We start from the raw sequence: 16,573 nt of genomic DNA, 5'->3' as shown, positions 1-16,573 counted from the left end.
ACATATATGTGTTAATATACGATATTTGTTTTTCTCTTTCTGACTTACTTCACTGTGTACTACAGTCTCTAGGTCCATCCATGTCTCTACAAATGACCCAATTTCGTTCCTTTTTATGGCTGAGTGATATTCCATTTTATATATGTACCACATCTTCTTTATCCATTTGTCTGTCGATGGGCATTTAGGTTGCTTCCATGACCTGGCTATTGTAAATAGTGCTGCAATGAACATTGGGGTGCATGTGTCTTTTTGAATTATGGTTTTCTCTAGGTATATGTCCAGTAGTGGGATTGCTGGGTCATATGGTAATTCTATTTTTAGTTTTTTAAGGAACCTCCATATTGTTCTCCATAGTGGCTGTATCAATTTACATTCCCACCAACAGTGCAAGAGGGTTCCCTTTTCTCCACACCCTCTCCAGCAGTTATTGTTTGTAGATTTTTTGATGATGGTCATTCTGACCGGTGTGAGGTGATACCTCATTGTAGTTTTGATTTGCATATCTCTAATAATTAGTGATGTTGAGCATCTATTCATGTGCCTCTCGGCCATCTGTATGTCTTCTTTGGAGAAATGTCTATTTAGGTCTTCTGCCCAGCAAATACTTTCTTCACTGTGTGGTTTGTTTTTTCATTCTGTTAATAGTCTCCCTCACAGAGCAAAAGTCTCTTTTGATAAAGTTTAATTTGTCAGTTAAAAAATAGATTATGGTTTTGGTACAATCTCTGAGAACTTTTTGCCTCACCCAAGATCATAAAGATTTTTCTTCCCAGCTTTTTCCTAGAAGTTTTATAATTTTATGTTTTACCTTCAGGGCTATGATACATGTTGAATTATTTTTGCATATGGTGTGAGTGTGCGTGAGTGTTCTGTGGTCGTTTGCCTGGGACTGGGATAGCAGGCCCTTCCCAGGGAGATGGGGCTTTTTCTGGGGGTCTGAGGATAGACAGAAAGAAGAAACCAGGTTTCCATGCCAAGCATTCTGAGGAGTGAGAGTGACCATAAACCTCTCACTTTTGGATATGATATTTTGGACTGGGACATTGTCCCCAGAAAGCCTAGGGGAAGAGAGTGCTTAAAATGGGCAGGAGAAGAGGACTCCAGGAGGTGTTCATCTGGGAAAGCTGCTGTGGGTAAGGGATCTGATGGGGAGGAAGACCTGGGCTTTTAGAGGGATAACATTTTAAAAACAATCCCCCAAATTGTAGTGTCTATTGTGTATTGAATAGTTACTACGTGCCAGGAAATTTATATACATACTTTCTAATTTTTACAGCCACCTGGCAAGGAGGGAGTTATTCTCATAATACAGATGAGGGAACGAAAGTTCAGAGAAGTTAAGTTATCTGATCAGGGCCACACAGCTACTGAGTGAGAGGACTAGATTTCAAGTCCACACTGGACACTGAAGCTGTTGCTCTATCTACTCCAAAAAGCTATCTCCTGTGTGACTCAGGGCTTAGGGCACACTGGAGAGAGGTAGCTGAAGGGCAAGGAGGGAGGAAGGCTGAAGGCTGGTCAAAGGTAGATTCCCGTGAAGCCAAAGAACAACTGACTCTTGGACTGTGGCTGAAAGAATCCATGAAGTTGTTCTCCCTATGATGTTTTTCTGAAACAGAGTTTATAACTTCTCACCCGTGGAGGAAGTGGAGGTTGAGGACTAGACAAAATGACCCTGGCGGTCACTGAGGAGACTCATTGACATGGCCCTGATGGCGTCTGTGCCTGCTGTCCTGGATGCTTCCTCCAAGGTTGGCTTGGCATTTTTAGGCCAGTCCCAGCCTGGGAAGCGTCTGGATGACCAGGTGACAAAAAAACAAGTTCCTGCCTGCCAAATAGGTACCTATGCCTCCCCTTGGCATCCTAGGTGGGGCACAGCCAGTAGAGACCGTGACCCATCATTGGCTGTCACTGTGAGGGATACCTAGGGGGCCTGGCAGGGATCAGGAGGTGTCCACCCTGGAAGAGTGGGGCCTAGGGTCTGGGAGAGGTGGTCCTGGAAAAGGACAGCAATTCTGGACCATTCTGTTGTTCTGTGTAAAGGTTTTCTTCCCTCTGCCAAACATGGGGACTCTTTGGCCTAGGTCACTGAGCTATTCCTGGAAGGTGGGCAGCATGCCAGTGTTCCAGGCGGGCCCTGTTCTCACTCTGTAAACAAACACAGTGGAGCCACTGCCCAGCGCCCCCAGGGACCAGCAACCCAGTGTGCTCCCAAGCCGGGTCCCCAGAGAGGTGAGGGCCAGAGAGGCAGAGACCTGGAGTCCACCCATGGCCAACTCTTGGTGGCCCCAGATGGAGGTTCCACCACCCTTCTTTAGTCCCTTGTTAGCCCCTCACTGATGGCAATGGTCAAGGCAACTCCAGATGCAGCCTTGAGACCTGGTCTTTGGCTCTTGAACCTGGACGTGAGGATCTGGGTGAGCAGTATCTGTGTGAGCTTGGCCAGCCCAGGCCTGACAGGAGGGGCAGGTGGACAGCCCAAGAGGAATTGGAGCCATCTCGAAGAGAGTGGGTCTCTCTTTAGCCCATAAAGACAAAAGCCAAGAGAGGATGAGAGTTGAGGCAATACATTCCGGAAGAGTCTGAGTAGCGTGAACACGATTTCCCCCTCCTAATCTAGAATACCGGGATGAGAAGCAGCCGTGCTGAGGTGAGGGCCAATCCCAGCTCACCCTTACTGGTCAGGCAGGTTACACCAGTGCTCTGAGCCTCAGTTTCCTCAGCTGTAAAGGGTCAAGTTTTTTGGGAGGTGTAATTGACATAGGTGAAGTGCTTAGCATAGCGTCTGGCACATGGTAAGAAGTGCTCATCAATTAGGAGCAATCATCATCATCATCCTCTTCTTTTTTTTTTCTTTTTTCCTTTTTTTTTTTGCTAGTAATTACAATTTTTATTTTGGACATGAATTTGCTTCACCTTTCTGATTTTTATTTTTTGAATAAACCCTTTTTTGTATTCATTACTACTCATGGGCAGAAACTTGCCAACAGAGGAAACAGTAAAAAGCAGGTATAGAGCATAAAATATATTAAAACCCCAGATACCATTTGCAGCATGAAATCAGATCCAAGTGTGTCTGAATGTGCCTAAGGAACTCATTCCTTGGGCCTAGGAATGGGATTTTGGGCGGTGCAGGACACGCAACAGGATGGCTGTCTATCTAGAGGTGTCAGGATGGCAAACTATACTAGAGGCTGTAGAGCGTAGTGGTTAACAACTTGCCTCGTGGTCAACACCAGTCTTAAGGACTGACTCACTGGGTCCAAATCATTACTAGCTGTGTGACCTTGGGCAAGCCCTGGAACATCTGTGTGACTCAGTTTTCACATCTGTAAATGGGGAGGACCAATGACCCACCTCATAGTGCTGAATGAATTAAATGTGTTATGTGTAAAGAAAGCACATAGGGCACCAAGTGGTAAGTGTTGGCTGACATTTTCCCCTTGAATATTTGTCTAGTTCATTTTGAGGATGCAGCAGTCCGTAGCTAAAGACCAGATCTCTCATATGCTGGGACTTTTAGCATTGCTGCGTCATCCTCTTCTTCATCATTATCATCGTCATCATCATCATCATCATCATCATCACCGTCACCATTATCACCATCATATCATTATCAGATACTCTTATTAGTGCATTTGGAGTCACAGTAGTTAAATTTGATACTACCTCCAACATTTGGTTATTACGCGACCTTGATGAAGTTACCAGACCAGGACGAGCCTGTTTCCTAATCTCTAAAATAGGGATAATAATAATAATAATAGTAATAATAATAATAATAATAATACTTTTCAGAAAATTGTTGGGGTAACTAAACAACTTAATATTAGAGCATCTGGCACAAGGTAGGCTCCAAAACATTTAATTGGAATGGAGACACCCTCATAAAGCTTAAGAAGGTCAGTTTTGGATCCTCCCCTCAAAGAAGTACAATTTTCTGTGGCAGGAGTCACCTCATGGGATTTATTACCTTAGGTGATGATGCAGATTAGTAACTGAGACAGGAGTATTTCAGATGCAAGTGAGGAAATCCAACCCAAACAGCTTAAGAAAACAGGGAAGCCTAGGGGGTTGAGCTGGACTTCAGGCATGTATAGATCCAGGCATTTCAACAATGGCATCAGTATACTGTCTCTCCATCTCGGGCCCTCTTTCCCATTGTGTGACTTTTTTCTCAGGCAAGCTTGCTCCTCCTGGTGGCAAAGCTAGCCACTGTCATCATCCCACAGCTTGCTTCAGAGAAAAGAGCAATAATGTCTCTTCCTGAGCAAGTATCACATTCCTCAAAAGGACTGTTTGGGTCACATGACCACCCATGGACCACTGACCAGATTGGGTTTGGGTCACATGCCCAGCTCTGTGGCAAGGCCTGAGGGTCCTCTGATTGACAGTCCCCACTGGAATCCATGGAGGTGGGGGGACCGTTCCCATAAAGCAAAGAAGTGTGCAGTTACCAGAAGAAGGGAGAAAGCTCACTGGGCAGGCAGATGCAATCACTGTCGATTAGAGTTAAAAATCTGCTCTAGGTAAATCCCTGGATGACCTAATGCACCATTTTAATGGGCTGTTAAGGAGAGTGGGAATGCTTACAAGATTTCGTTTCATGGGTCCCTTGGTGCCCTGGCAGGGAAGGATTCATGGCTCGATACCCACTGGGCTATTTTGTCCTTGGCACACAGCTGATCCCCAGCTTGCCCCAGACCACACCCACACCCTCACCCCTGCCTTCAAGGCAGCCTCGGAGGACGGACTGCTCCCCTGGAGTGGAGGTGGTCCAGGAGGCATGAGGGTCTGCAGGCTGCATATTCATACTTAGATGGGTGCCAGGAGGCGGGTGGAGTGAAATACAGATGGCCCTGGAGAGAACCCTGGACATGGACTCAAAGCCAAGGTGTGACCTTGGACGCACCGCTGCCCTGGGCATCCTCCTCTCTGCCAAATGAGGGGCTGGGCCAGATGATCTCTGATGTCTCTCCCAGTGCTGACATCCTGGGAGTCTATGAATGTTATTAAATTCATGAATCGGCTTCTTTGCCTGGAAAAAGTCAGCTTAAAATACATGCAAATTGCACTAAGTATAGTTGTTCCCTTGCTGAGGAGGAAGCCTGGCGTATTTACATAGTTTGAAATTGGCCGCTGCATGCAAGGCGGGGTAGGGAAGGGGGTGTGGAGGGAGGAGTAACAGGCTCGGAGGTGGTCCGGCAGCAGCCACCTCTAAATGCAAGTGGGCTCTGGACAGTTCCCAGCCTGGAGTCCCAGGGCCTGTTGTTAGCAGGGAGGGGGAAGGGAGCTGCTCTGTGCTGGAGTTGGGATGTGCCAGGATCTGTTCTGGATTCTCATTCTCTCTGATCTTATTTAGTCCTGACAGCAGTCCTTGAAAGCAAGTATGACTGTGCCCATTTAACCAATGAGAAAACCAAGGACTATAGCTTACCCAAGGTCACACAGCAAGTAAACACTGAGGTTAGATCCCAGGTCTGGCTGACACCAGAATCCACGCTCTCCCTACCACACTGGGCCAGCGGAGCCTCCTCTACACACGCCCAATTCAGCCAGACTCACTGCACTTGGGCCAGTGCTGAGAGTCTTCATTCATTCATTCATTCAACCAGCATGTGTGAGCATCTGTTGTGGGCCAGGCTCCGTTCCAGGTACTCTGCAGTAAACAAGTCAGACATCATCTTGGACCTCCTGGAGCTTACATTCTAGTGGGAGAGTCAGAAAGTAAGTAGGGGGATAAATAAATGAAACGAATTGCCAATTGTGAAAAATGCTCAGAAGAAAAGAAACAGAGTGCAGACACCAAGTATACAAGGAGCATGGCTTAGATGGGGGCTGTTTAGAAAAGACCTGCCTGTGACGACACCATCTAAGCTGAGAACCAAAGGATGCCAGTGATGAAGGTTGAGCCGGCAGCTCCGGTCCCAGTCTCAACGCTTGTTAGCTGTGTCGCTCTGAGCAAGTCACTTACTCTCTCTGAGCTTCAGTCTCCTCATCTGTGACAAGGAAGTAATGATATCTCCCTCGAGAAGGTGGCTGTGAGGATTGTAAACAGTGTATGTAAAGCAGACAGTGCAATGCCTGGCATGTAAAAGACACCCCACTTTACTTTCTGATCAGGCTGGGGACCTGTATTACTCTTGGCAGCGAGGCTGCTTGACTGAATCTCTCTAACCCCGAAGACCACCAAGCCTGGTAGGCAGATGCAGGCACTCGGATCAGGGTTCTGGTTCCAGTCCTGGCTCTATGATGCGACTCTCGGCGGCCTTGGCAGGTCAGGGAGCACATGAGGTCTTGGTGAGCCCCCTTCCTGCCTTCAGGATGGCTGTGACACAGCAGGTGTAAAAGTGCTTTGAGTAGCTCTGCTTCAGTCCAGCTCTCCATCCAAACAGCTGCATGACCTCGGCAAGTTTCTTTGTCTCTGGGCCCCAGTTTTCTCATCTGCCAAAGGGGAATAGCAATACCCACCTGGCCGCCAGCATGAGGCACAGAGAGATGTAGAATGTGAGAGCTCTCCAAGCCCCATGCAGAGGGTTGGGAACAGAAGGTTGCCATGCAAGACCGGGGTCTCATTCGAGCCCACGTCCCTCCAGCCGCAGGGGAAAGATGGACTAGAAACTCTTGAGAGAAGACATGCCATGGGCTAAAACTGGGGCTGTTCTTGAGGTGAGGCAGGGACTGAGTCCCACGAGCTAGTTCTCCAGTGGTGTGTGAGATGGGGCAAGTGATCAGTTGAGGTCAGCGTCCTGTGTCGTCCACCCCAAAGGAAAACTGGACTTGGGTGTGTGCCTGGCTCTGTACAACTGGAAGGAACAGAGGCCAACTAGCCATCTCAGGGCCCCTGCTGTGCACCAGGGAACCCTCACACCACATGTCACAGAGAAGATGGCTCTGTTTCAGAAAGGTTAAGTAACTTGCCCAGAATCACACAGCTTATAAATGAACTTGAACCTAGTTCTGTCTGATTCCCAAAGGCAGATCCTGTTTTATGGAGCCTGACGCTTATTCAATTTTGGGGGTTGGTGGTAGAGGAGAGACTCTTGAAAATAAACATTTTCTAAAACATAACATTTGGTAAGAAAGTGAATATTTGTCTAGAATGAAAAGAAAAGAAAGGCACGCAAGTGAGGGCCCTTGAAGCTTCTCTGTATACTCTCCACTGAAAACATCACGACTCTACTGTTTCTTATAGAAATCCCTAAGCATCAACGCCCTGGACCTGTAGGAAATCACCTCGTCTAAGCCCTTCATTTTCCTGGAGAAGGAACTGAGGCTTATCAGGTGGAACCAGCTGGCTTTCACACCTGAAACCCCTGCCACACAAGTGGAGAAAACACCGCTCACAGAATCAGACAGATCTGGGTCCGAGGGTCCACACAGCATTCTCTAGCTGGTGAGCCTCTTTGACCCTCAGTTTCTCCAACTGTTAAAAGAGGACAAAAATACCTACCTTATCAGTATTGAACTTCAGTTTCAAATGAAATGCTGCATTTGAAAGAGTAGTGTAAAGAGGTAAAGGACACAAGGGCACATTATAACTGCATCTTTTTTTTTTTAATAAATTTATTTATTTATTTGTTTTTATTTTTGGCTGTATTGGGTCTTCATTGCGGTGCGCGGGCTTCTCATTGCGGTGGCTTCTCTCGTCGTGGAGCACAGGCTCTAGGTGCGAGGGCCTCAGTAGTTGTGGTGCATGGGCTCAGTTGTGGCACACGGACTCAGTTGCTCTGCGGCATGTGGGATCTTCCCGGCCCAGGGCTTGAACCTGTGTCCCCTGCATTGGCAGGCGGATTCTTAACCACTGAGACACTAGGGAAGCCCCCTATAACTGCATCTTAAGGGTGTCCTGGAGACAGGAGCACCATGACCACTGTCTGGTGAGATTGGCTCACCACTGCCCCACTCGTTCCATCATCAAGCTGAGTGGAGACCCTGGGGGCAGGAGAGGAGAAGAAAGGAATGTTGGAGGGAATTGCTGGAGGAGAAGCACTTCACTCTGGGAAGCTCCTCAGCTCCATGAGGTCTTGGATCTGGGGAGAGGCCTAGGTTGGGGGGAGGAAGGTCACATGGCTCTGTTGGTGAATGATGGATCGTGGAGCCAGCACTGGACTGGAGTCAGGCGCCCTGGGCTCTTGGTTTCATCAACCACTTATTATGAGTCCTGTCTCATTTCTGGGCCTTAGCTTTCCATCTGAATAATGAATGAGATGACCTCTAAGGCTCTTCCCTGCCCCTGATGTTCTATTTCTTCATAGCTGAGCCAGCACACCTAATCCCCAAGAGTAGTTTTACAACTGGGCAGAAACAAGAGATGCGTTATTCTTGGGATGGGGGGGATCCCGGAGGGAGGCAGTTGTGGGCCTGATGTGAAGGCTTTGGCTGGAAATTCTCAACGTATATCCATCCCTGGGAGAGCCCTATGGACTGTGTGTGGCCTTATTTTAGAGACGTGGAAATACACCTGTGTCCCCATAAGCCCATCTGGAGAACAGCGAGGAGGATCTCAGGGAGAAACTGAAGGCAGGTACCTCGTCATACAGACTGGAGCTGTCGGTCCCTTCCAGATTCTTGCAGGAAGAGCTGGGCAGTTGTGACCCTACTCGTGCTCCTGAGCAGTGAGTTCCAGGTATCCTGGGGCTGAGCCTGAGCGCCCAGGAATGCAGCCTTCTACCCACAGTGTTTCCCAGGTAAGGGGCACCTGCTTGAGTTTCTAGGTCAGCACTCAGGGCTCCCACCCTGCAGCTGGGTCAGCTCCCAAGGCGTCCGCTCCACTATTCATGGTCCTTCTCCTTTTCCAGGAGCCCTAGCTGTTCAAGTTCTAGCAGTATCTGTGCCCTAAATCCCATGGCCTAGGGCTGGCCTTGACCAGACTCTTCTCAGATTTCAGGTGGCCAGTGGCAGGGCCAGCCAATCCTGCTGGATGGCACCCAGGACATGATGTATGAGGCTAATGCCCTCTGACAAGCCCAGGAGCTGTCCCCCAGGGGCCAGCCAAGCTGAAGCCCAGGGGCACTCCTGCTGGCAAGGCTGGTTGGATTGATCTCATAATTAAATCAGGGCCAAGCTTGGCTGACCATCTGGGCTCTGACCCCACTTGGGCTCTGGCCCTTGGCTCCCAGGACGGGCCAGGGTTTGCCTCTGAGAAGGCAGAAGGTTTATGGTTGGGGTGAGGGTGGGACAGTGTGGGCTCTCATGAGAAGGGTTATCTTGATTCTGTCTGTGGCTAAGGAAGGTCCCCTCAACAGTGCTCACTGGCCAACAGTTAGGACTGTGGGGAGGCTTGAAGGTGAGAATCCTTAGATGAACACCTTGGGTAAGTGAACTTTTGATCAGCTCGTACAGATTTCTTCATCACCAGAAATGGCAGGTCCATTATACCAGATGCTCAGGCCAAAAGCCTGGAGTCATCCTAGACACCTTTGTTTCCTTACACTGCACGTTCCGTCCAGCAGCAAATCCTATTGGCTCCATCCTCATACAGAGGATATGTAGGCTGGATACCTAACTGGGCTCCCGAATCCAACTACTTCTTACCAACTCCTCTGCTGCCACCGCCATCCATGCTGCCACGCTCTCTTGCCTGCATTATTGCAATAGCCTTCTAACTGGTCCCCCTGTCTCCATCCTGGCCTGCTACAGTCTATTCTAAACACAGCAGCTGGTGTGATTCCAGAAAAAATGTCCAGTCAATTCTCTCCTCCACTGAAAGCCTCCCATGGCTTCTCACCTTACCCAGGGTAGAATCCAGCGTCCTTTCCATCCCTGCAAGGTCTTACATGATCCGCAAGCCCCTCACTCCTCCCCATTCCCAACCTTCCTGCCTTCATTTGCTACTGCCTTCCCCCTTGCCCATTCTGCTCCCACAACTCTGGCCTCAAAGGCACACCCTCTCCTGTTGGTAGCACCGTGGCCTTGCTGCTCCCTGAGCCTGGAATGCTTTTCCTACATCAATCCGCATGGCTACCTCTCTGGCTTCCTCAAGGTCTTTACTTAGATCCCACCTTATCCAAGAGATCCTCCCTGCCCACTCTGAATAAAAGAGCCCCCCTACTGTCACTCTTTATCTCCTCAACCCCCATGAGGGCAGGAGCTCTGACTGTTTTGCTTACTGATGTACATTCCCTGACTAGCAAGGAAGGGGGTACAATCTTTGCATTCCTCATAAAATCAAGTGAGGTGTTGGAACAGGATAGAGGCTTAATTCATGCTGCCTGAATTTGTGTGCTTCTCACTTACCTAATGCTATGGCTCTTGACTTCTTTCAAAGAAGAATGTGGTGCAGTTGGCTTGACTGGCAGTTGGCATTCCAGTTACCAATTTGCTGTGTATCCTTTAGCAAGATGCTGTCTCTCTCTGGGCCTCAATCTTCTCATTGATAAAATGAAGCAGTTGGGGGCTTCCCTGGTGGCGCAGTGGTTGAGAATCTGCCTGCCAATGCAGGGGACACGGGTTCGAGCCCTGGTCTGGGAAGATTCCCACATGCCGCGGAGCAACTAGGCCCGTGAGCCACAACTACTGAGCCTGCGCGTCTGGAGCCTGTGCCCCACAACAAGAGAGGCCGCGACAGTGAAAGGCCCGCGGACCACGATGAAGAGTGGCCCCCACTTGCCACAACTAGAGAAAGCCCTCACATAGAAACGAAGACCCAACACAGCAAAAATAAATAAATAAATAAATAAATAAGTCAGGAGCTCTTTAAAAAAAAAAAAAAAAAAAATGAAGCAATTGGTCTAGTTGACCCCTGAGACCCTTTCCAAATCTGACAATCCAGGATTCTATTGCTCTCAGCCTCCCACCCCTCACCTCACTCTTGGGAGGTAGTTGTGACAGATGATGTAAGCTCTTTTTTGTTTCCAGGTGAGCAAATTACCAACCTTTGAGTGCCTTGGTTTCCTCCTCTGTAAACTGGGGATAATCATGCCTGCCCAGCTGGCCAGCACACAGATGTACTGTGAGGCTTAAAGGATGAGAAATTGCTTTGGAGTCTGGGTCATAAATAAGAGGAAGACTTAGCAGCGTGGATTTTGGAGCCAGATGGTTTGTGTTCCAATCCTGGCGCTGCAAGTTATGTAATCCTCCCTATGCCTCAGTTCCTTTGTGTGTAAAACGGGATAATTAGTGTCTACCACATACAGTAGTCGTAAGGATTAAATTAGTGAGTATATGTAAAGTGCTTAGAACAGAGCCTGGCACAGAGCAGTGCCATATAAGCATTTGCTTTTATTATTCACTCATGGAATCATTCATTCATTCTGTGATCAGTTATCAAGAGCCTATTAATGTGCTATCAGTGGTTCAGGGTTCATGTCCTCCCCTTCCCCGACATTTTCCTCCATCTTTTCCTTCTGAAGGGAGGAGCGGTCTTATCACATGAGATTTTTGACATGAGGATGGCATCTTATTTACCTCTGGTCCCCAGAACGTAGCACAGTGCCAGGCTCACACAGGTGTTCCACAAATGATCACTGAGTGAATTAATGTGCTGCAGGAAAGCCCAGCACTCGGCAGCATTCGTTAAATGCTGATTACCTGTCAGGGCCCCTGAAAGGTGCTTTTTATATAAGGCCCTTATCCCCACAACAACTCCACAAGGTGGGCAGTTTCACCCCACTTTATAGATGAGGAAGTTGGGATTCAGCGAGCTCAAAAACCAGAGCTGGAATTCCAATGCAGACCTGCTGGCCCAGAGCTGGGGCTCCTGGCCTCATGGGGCACTTCCTGCCCCAGAACGGAAATGCCAGGCAAATTCCAATACACATTTCATCCTTCTGGCTGCCCCATGAAGAGCATTTACCCCTGACCCCACCCGGCTTTATAAATGAGGAGACTAGGTCAGGCCACCAGAGAGAGGGAGACTAGTGGTGAAGGTAATCTCTTCACCCACTTCTTGGATACTGAGGATGCAAATTGAAGATTGAAGCTGCAGAGAGAGTGCAGAACTCCCCCAGCCTTCCTCCCTTTCTCTGTCTCAGGAGCTGGAGCCCAAAGGAAGAAAGCTTTTTCAGGAAATTTTAATATAGCGATTGCTCATTCACACCGTGCAGCCATGTGAATCCCATTGACAAAAATACCCAAGGAGGGTGATCCAATTCCATTGCACCTCGTAATCCCCAGACTTCCTGACTTTTCCCCAAGATGCCTCATCCCTATATTTTCCTGGAGGCTCTCAGAGATCAAGAGGGTTCAAGGACAGAGTTGGGGGTCCTTGGTGATTTTTGCTGCAATGTCATTGTGAGACCCAGCTGAAGTTGACCTCACCTGGGTGCCTGTGCTATCTTATCAAGGGCACTAGACTTGGCTTTGATGCTTCCAGCTGTCTTGGATCTGAGTCCTAGAGTTGCCTCTCATTAGCTGTGTGGGTTTGGGCAGTTACTGTGCCTCTCTGAGTCTCGTTTGAAAATTGAGATAGTGACAATGATCTCACAGAGTTGATGCCAGGACTAAACGAGTTAAGACAGGCAAACTGCCCAGCGCAATGCCTGCATGTGGGTGCTGGTTCTCACATCTTGGTTGATTTGAATCATTTATTCAGTCAGCCTAATTACCCACCTTGCACGAGGAGCCCTTCTTTTTTTTGATTCCATAGCTTTAGATAATATAGCCTACAAAGGTTAAGGCCTGAAGGAGTTTAGGCTAAGAACGATAAAGCAGGTCCCCGGACTTTGTGATGATTTGCCTGACTATGCGTGTGTAAGTGCATGTGTATCCTCACATGTCTATTTTCCCCCAGCTGGTTCTGTCCCCATGTCACCCTTTGAGAGTTTCTCCATTCAGGCACAGCCACCATCTCAAGCATCTTGGCTAGGAAGGAGCGCTAGGAACAGATAGAGAAGGGGCGGGGTGGGGATGGCACAGTGTGGCTAAGGGGTCTGGCCCCAGCTCGAGTAAGGATGCTGGGCGTGCCAAGGCCTGGATGGATGGCGTCTGTTGCCTGCTGCCTTGGCTACTTAGATAATCTGGGGCTGAAATGGGGAGTGAGACAGTTCTTCCTGGGGTTGGTACCTTTCCCCATCCCACAGACCCCTGATGCCATGTCCCAGGGCTCAGTTTGACAGGGCTTAGAGAGAAGATTGAGGCCATTCCCATCCTGGCTCACCCAGGCTGGATGGGCTGTTTTGATTGTATCAAGGCTCCTTAAGGCAGATGAGGTTTTTCGTTTGTCTTCTTGTAAGACTTATCTACGTGCCCTCAACCACATGAGGGAAGAAGGTGGTGGTGGCGGAAGGACTAACATCTATCGTTAGTCATACTCCTTACGAGTATGGGCTTTGCACCCACAAAGGCTCTGCCGCTTATCAGCTGTGTGACCTTGGGCTAGTTATATAACCTCTCTGAGGTTTGGTTTCCTAATCAGTAAAATATAGATAATTACTCACCTCACAGGACTGTCGTGAGAACTAAGTGACATGATGCTTGTGAAGCGTTTAGCAGAGTATCTGGCACAAAGTAAGCCCTTGACACATACAGCATAATTTATATATATATATATATATATATATATATATATATATATATATATATATATATATACACACACACACACACACACACATAAACTTTTTTGAAAAAAAATTCATGACAACCCTGTGAGGTACGCATTTTAACCTCAACTTGAGACAGAAAAAAAAGTTTAGAAATGTAACCTCCCTTGTCAAGGTCACATAGGTAATATAGTCTACTATGCACTAGAGCCATGAATGGAGCCCAACCCTGACTCCAAGGCCCAGCATTTCCCAAAACACCAAGATCTTCTCAGCCTCAGAATTTGGGAAGCCTATAGGAACCCTTTAGACACTAGTCCCTCGGGATATGGGAAGGGTTTTGCCCTGGGGCTGGTATGGGATTGGACAGGCTTTGCTTGGAGGGCATCCTCTCTGGGACCTGTGGGAGTGTATGCTGGGGACAGGGCATTAGGAGATGTGTGGCACCTTCACTGTGGACCATTTGAGTCAGGTGACTCAGACCACCTAAAGGCCAGTCTGACCCAGAAGTAGGATTAGAGGTCTCTTATAAGCCCAGAGAGATACAGGAGAAAGGGGGTCCTAGGGTATAGCCATATCTTTACTGTCCCAGTGGTCCGGATATCTCGGCCACCATGGTGACTATGTGATATAGATATTCGTTCCTTCAGTGAATATTCATTGTGCCTGGCACTATGTCAGATGCTGGGGATTCAGAGATTGCAAGATACTTGAAGATGCCTGCTTTAGACGTAGAGAATGGACTTGAGGACACGGGGAGGGGGAAGGGTAAGCTGGGATGAAGTGAGAGAGTGGCAAGGACTTATATATACGCTACCAAACGTAAAATAGATAGCTGGTGGGAAGCAGCCACATAGCACAGGGAGATCAGCTCAGTGTTTTGTGACCAGCTAGAAGGGTGGGATAGGGAGGGTGGGAGGGAGACGCAAGAGGGAGGAGATATGGGGATATATGTATATGTATAGCTGATTCACTTTGTTATAAAGCAGAAACTAACACACCATTGTAAAGCAATTGTACTCCAACAAAGATGTTAAAAAAAAAAAAAGATGCCTGCTGTAGGCTGGGAGAGAGAAGGCACCACACGTCACTGAAACAGAGTGGCTGTGGTTTTACTTCACACATGGTTGTTGGTGGCTCCCCAGATGATAGTGAAAAGAGTGTAACTCTTCCATCAGAACAGACCTCAGGAAGGGCAGATTTTCCTGGGTACAGGAATCCCTGCAGATGGGAGATTTTCCTCCTAACTTCACGATAAACCATTAAGCGTGGAGCCCTGGAAGAGATATTCAGGTTGGAAGAGATACAAGGCCAAAGAGCCTTCATTTCTCTGGGTAAGCCAATGATTTGTGGTTGTATTTACTGCCCTGAGTGAGGGGTGGGTCTAAGTGAAAAGAAGGGAGAGGATAATCAGAGCTGAGAAGTCAGATTCAAAAATGCCCCAGTCCTTGGATCAAAGAGATACAGACTTGCCCTGTTTACATATCATTTCAAAAGCACTAATTTCACATCAAAATATGTGGTCCTTTCCTTACTGCTGTGCTAAACCCGCCTGGGGAAACTTCAGGTCTGGATCCCGAGGCCTGAGGCCCAGGCACAGTTGCTGCAAAGGGGACAGAGTAATGGAAAGAGATGTCCCAGGAGCCGGTCTGGCTCTGAGTCGGCCACTAACTCACTGCAGGTGAATTTCTGTCTTGCCCTAGAAGACCCACAAGGGCAGAGGATCCTAAGCACCAAGTGCAAATATATTTTTTAAATAAATGAATTTTTTGAATAAGTGAAAATGACTCTGGGAAAATCACTTTTCCTTCCTGGACATTGGGGAGAAGGTGAGGGGTCTAAGTTTGACTAATCGTTCTAAGTTTGGGGGCCTTGGACAGCTGCGGAACTCTCCATGGAAAGATGACCATACCACAGTGTGTTGTATGCAGTTTCAGGAGTTTTCTAGAGCCTTTGACGTCAATTCTTGTACCTCTTAGCCCAGATGAGGAACCCCTGGACCCGAAGAGGTTGAAACTCCTTTAACTTTTACATCTCAGTTTTCTTAGAATCCCGGCCCATTTGGAGCTTTCCAGAGGGGGAATCCAAGAGAGAGGAGGCATTTGCTATTGTTTTTTTGTGTTTTTTAAAAAATTAATTAATTAATTAATTAATTTCTGGCTGTGTTGGGTCTTTGTTTCTGTGCGAGGGCTTTCTCTAGTTGCGGCAAGCAGGGTCCACTCTTCATCGCGGTGCACGGGCCTCTCACCATCGCGGCCTCTCTTGTTGTGGAGCACAGGCTCCAGACGTGCAGGCTCAGTAGTTGTGGCTCACGGGTTCAGTTGCTCCGCGGCATATGGGATCTTCCCAGACCAGGGCTTGAACCCGTGTCCCCTGCATTGGCAGGCGGATTCTCAACCACTGCGCCACCAGGGAAGCCCCTGCTATTGTTATTGGGCTTCCAATAAGTGCCAGGCACACTCGTTTAATCTTCAGAAGATAAGGTAGGCATCAGGATTCCTTTATAGAGGTGAGGAACTGAGGCTCAGGAAGTGACGTAGTATGCCTGGGTCTCAGAGCTGGTGAGCGATGGAGCTGGGATTCAAACCCAAGCCTTTGGCTCTAGAGCCTTTCTCTCTGGGCTTAATTTAACTTCTCAGTTGTTCTAATGCTGCTTTTCTCCTCCAGCCCACCACACTAGCCCCAGGACTACGCGGGCTGTCCCCCTCACACACACCCCCCCGAGAACCTCTCTTCATTGGGAGGAACCAGCTGGGCAAAGCCCGGGGTCCCAGGCTTTGTGGTGGGCAGTACACAGGGCAGGTGCTGCAGGCCTGGCAGGGAAGGGCGCAGTGTGCTCAGTGGCAGGGGTGGTCTACACTTGCACTAAATGAGCCCCCGTCCCAAGGCAGAGAGAAGAATGGGAACCTTGATGTTGTAGCTTCCACACATCCCCACTCCCCTTCACTTTCCCCTTTATGTATTTACCTAACAAAATCTAAACACTCGGGGATGGACAAAACCCTCCCCAGCTGCCAGCTCTCAGCTCCTTGGAGGTGGGAGTTCCTTGTCCGGCAGGAGGGACTGACCTTGGGAGCCTGATTCAG

General features: G+C 48.4%; 1 protein-coding gene across 1 annotated transcript in view; it reads right to left on the bottom strand.

Annotated features, from left to right (window-relative positions):
* Nucleotides 1–2,890: 2,890 nt before the first annotated feature.
* The window catches only part of KCNA2 (potassium voltage-gated channel subfamily A member 2), a 28,453-nt gene continuing 14,770 nt past the window's right edge, over nt 2,891–16,573 (bottom strand). The window contains exon 4 of the transcript XR_014256194.1: nt 2,891–7,938. The gene's annotated coding sequence lies outside the window, so the exon portion shown is untranslated. The remainder of the gene's footprint in view (nt 7,939–16,573) is intronic.

This window comes from Balaenoptera physalus, assembly GCF_965194825.1.
Source record: "Balaenoptera physalus genome assembly, chromosome: 1".
Taxonomy (NCBI): domain Eukaryota; kingdom Metazoa; phylum Chordata; class Mammalia; order Artiodactyla; family Balaenopteridae; genus Balaenoptera; species Balaenoptera physalus.
This window is presented reverse-complemented; position numbering and strand designations above follow the sequence as displayed.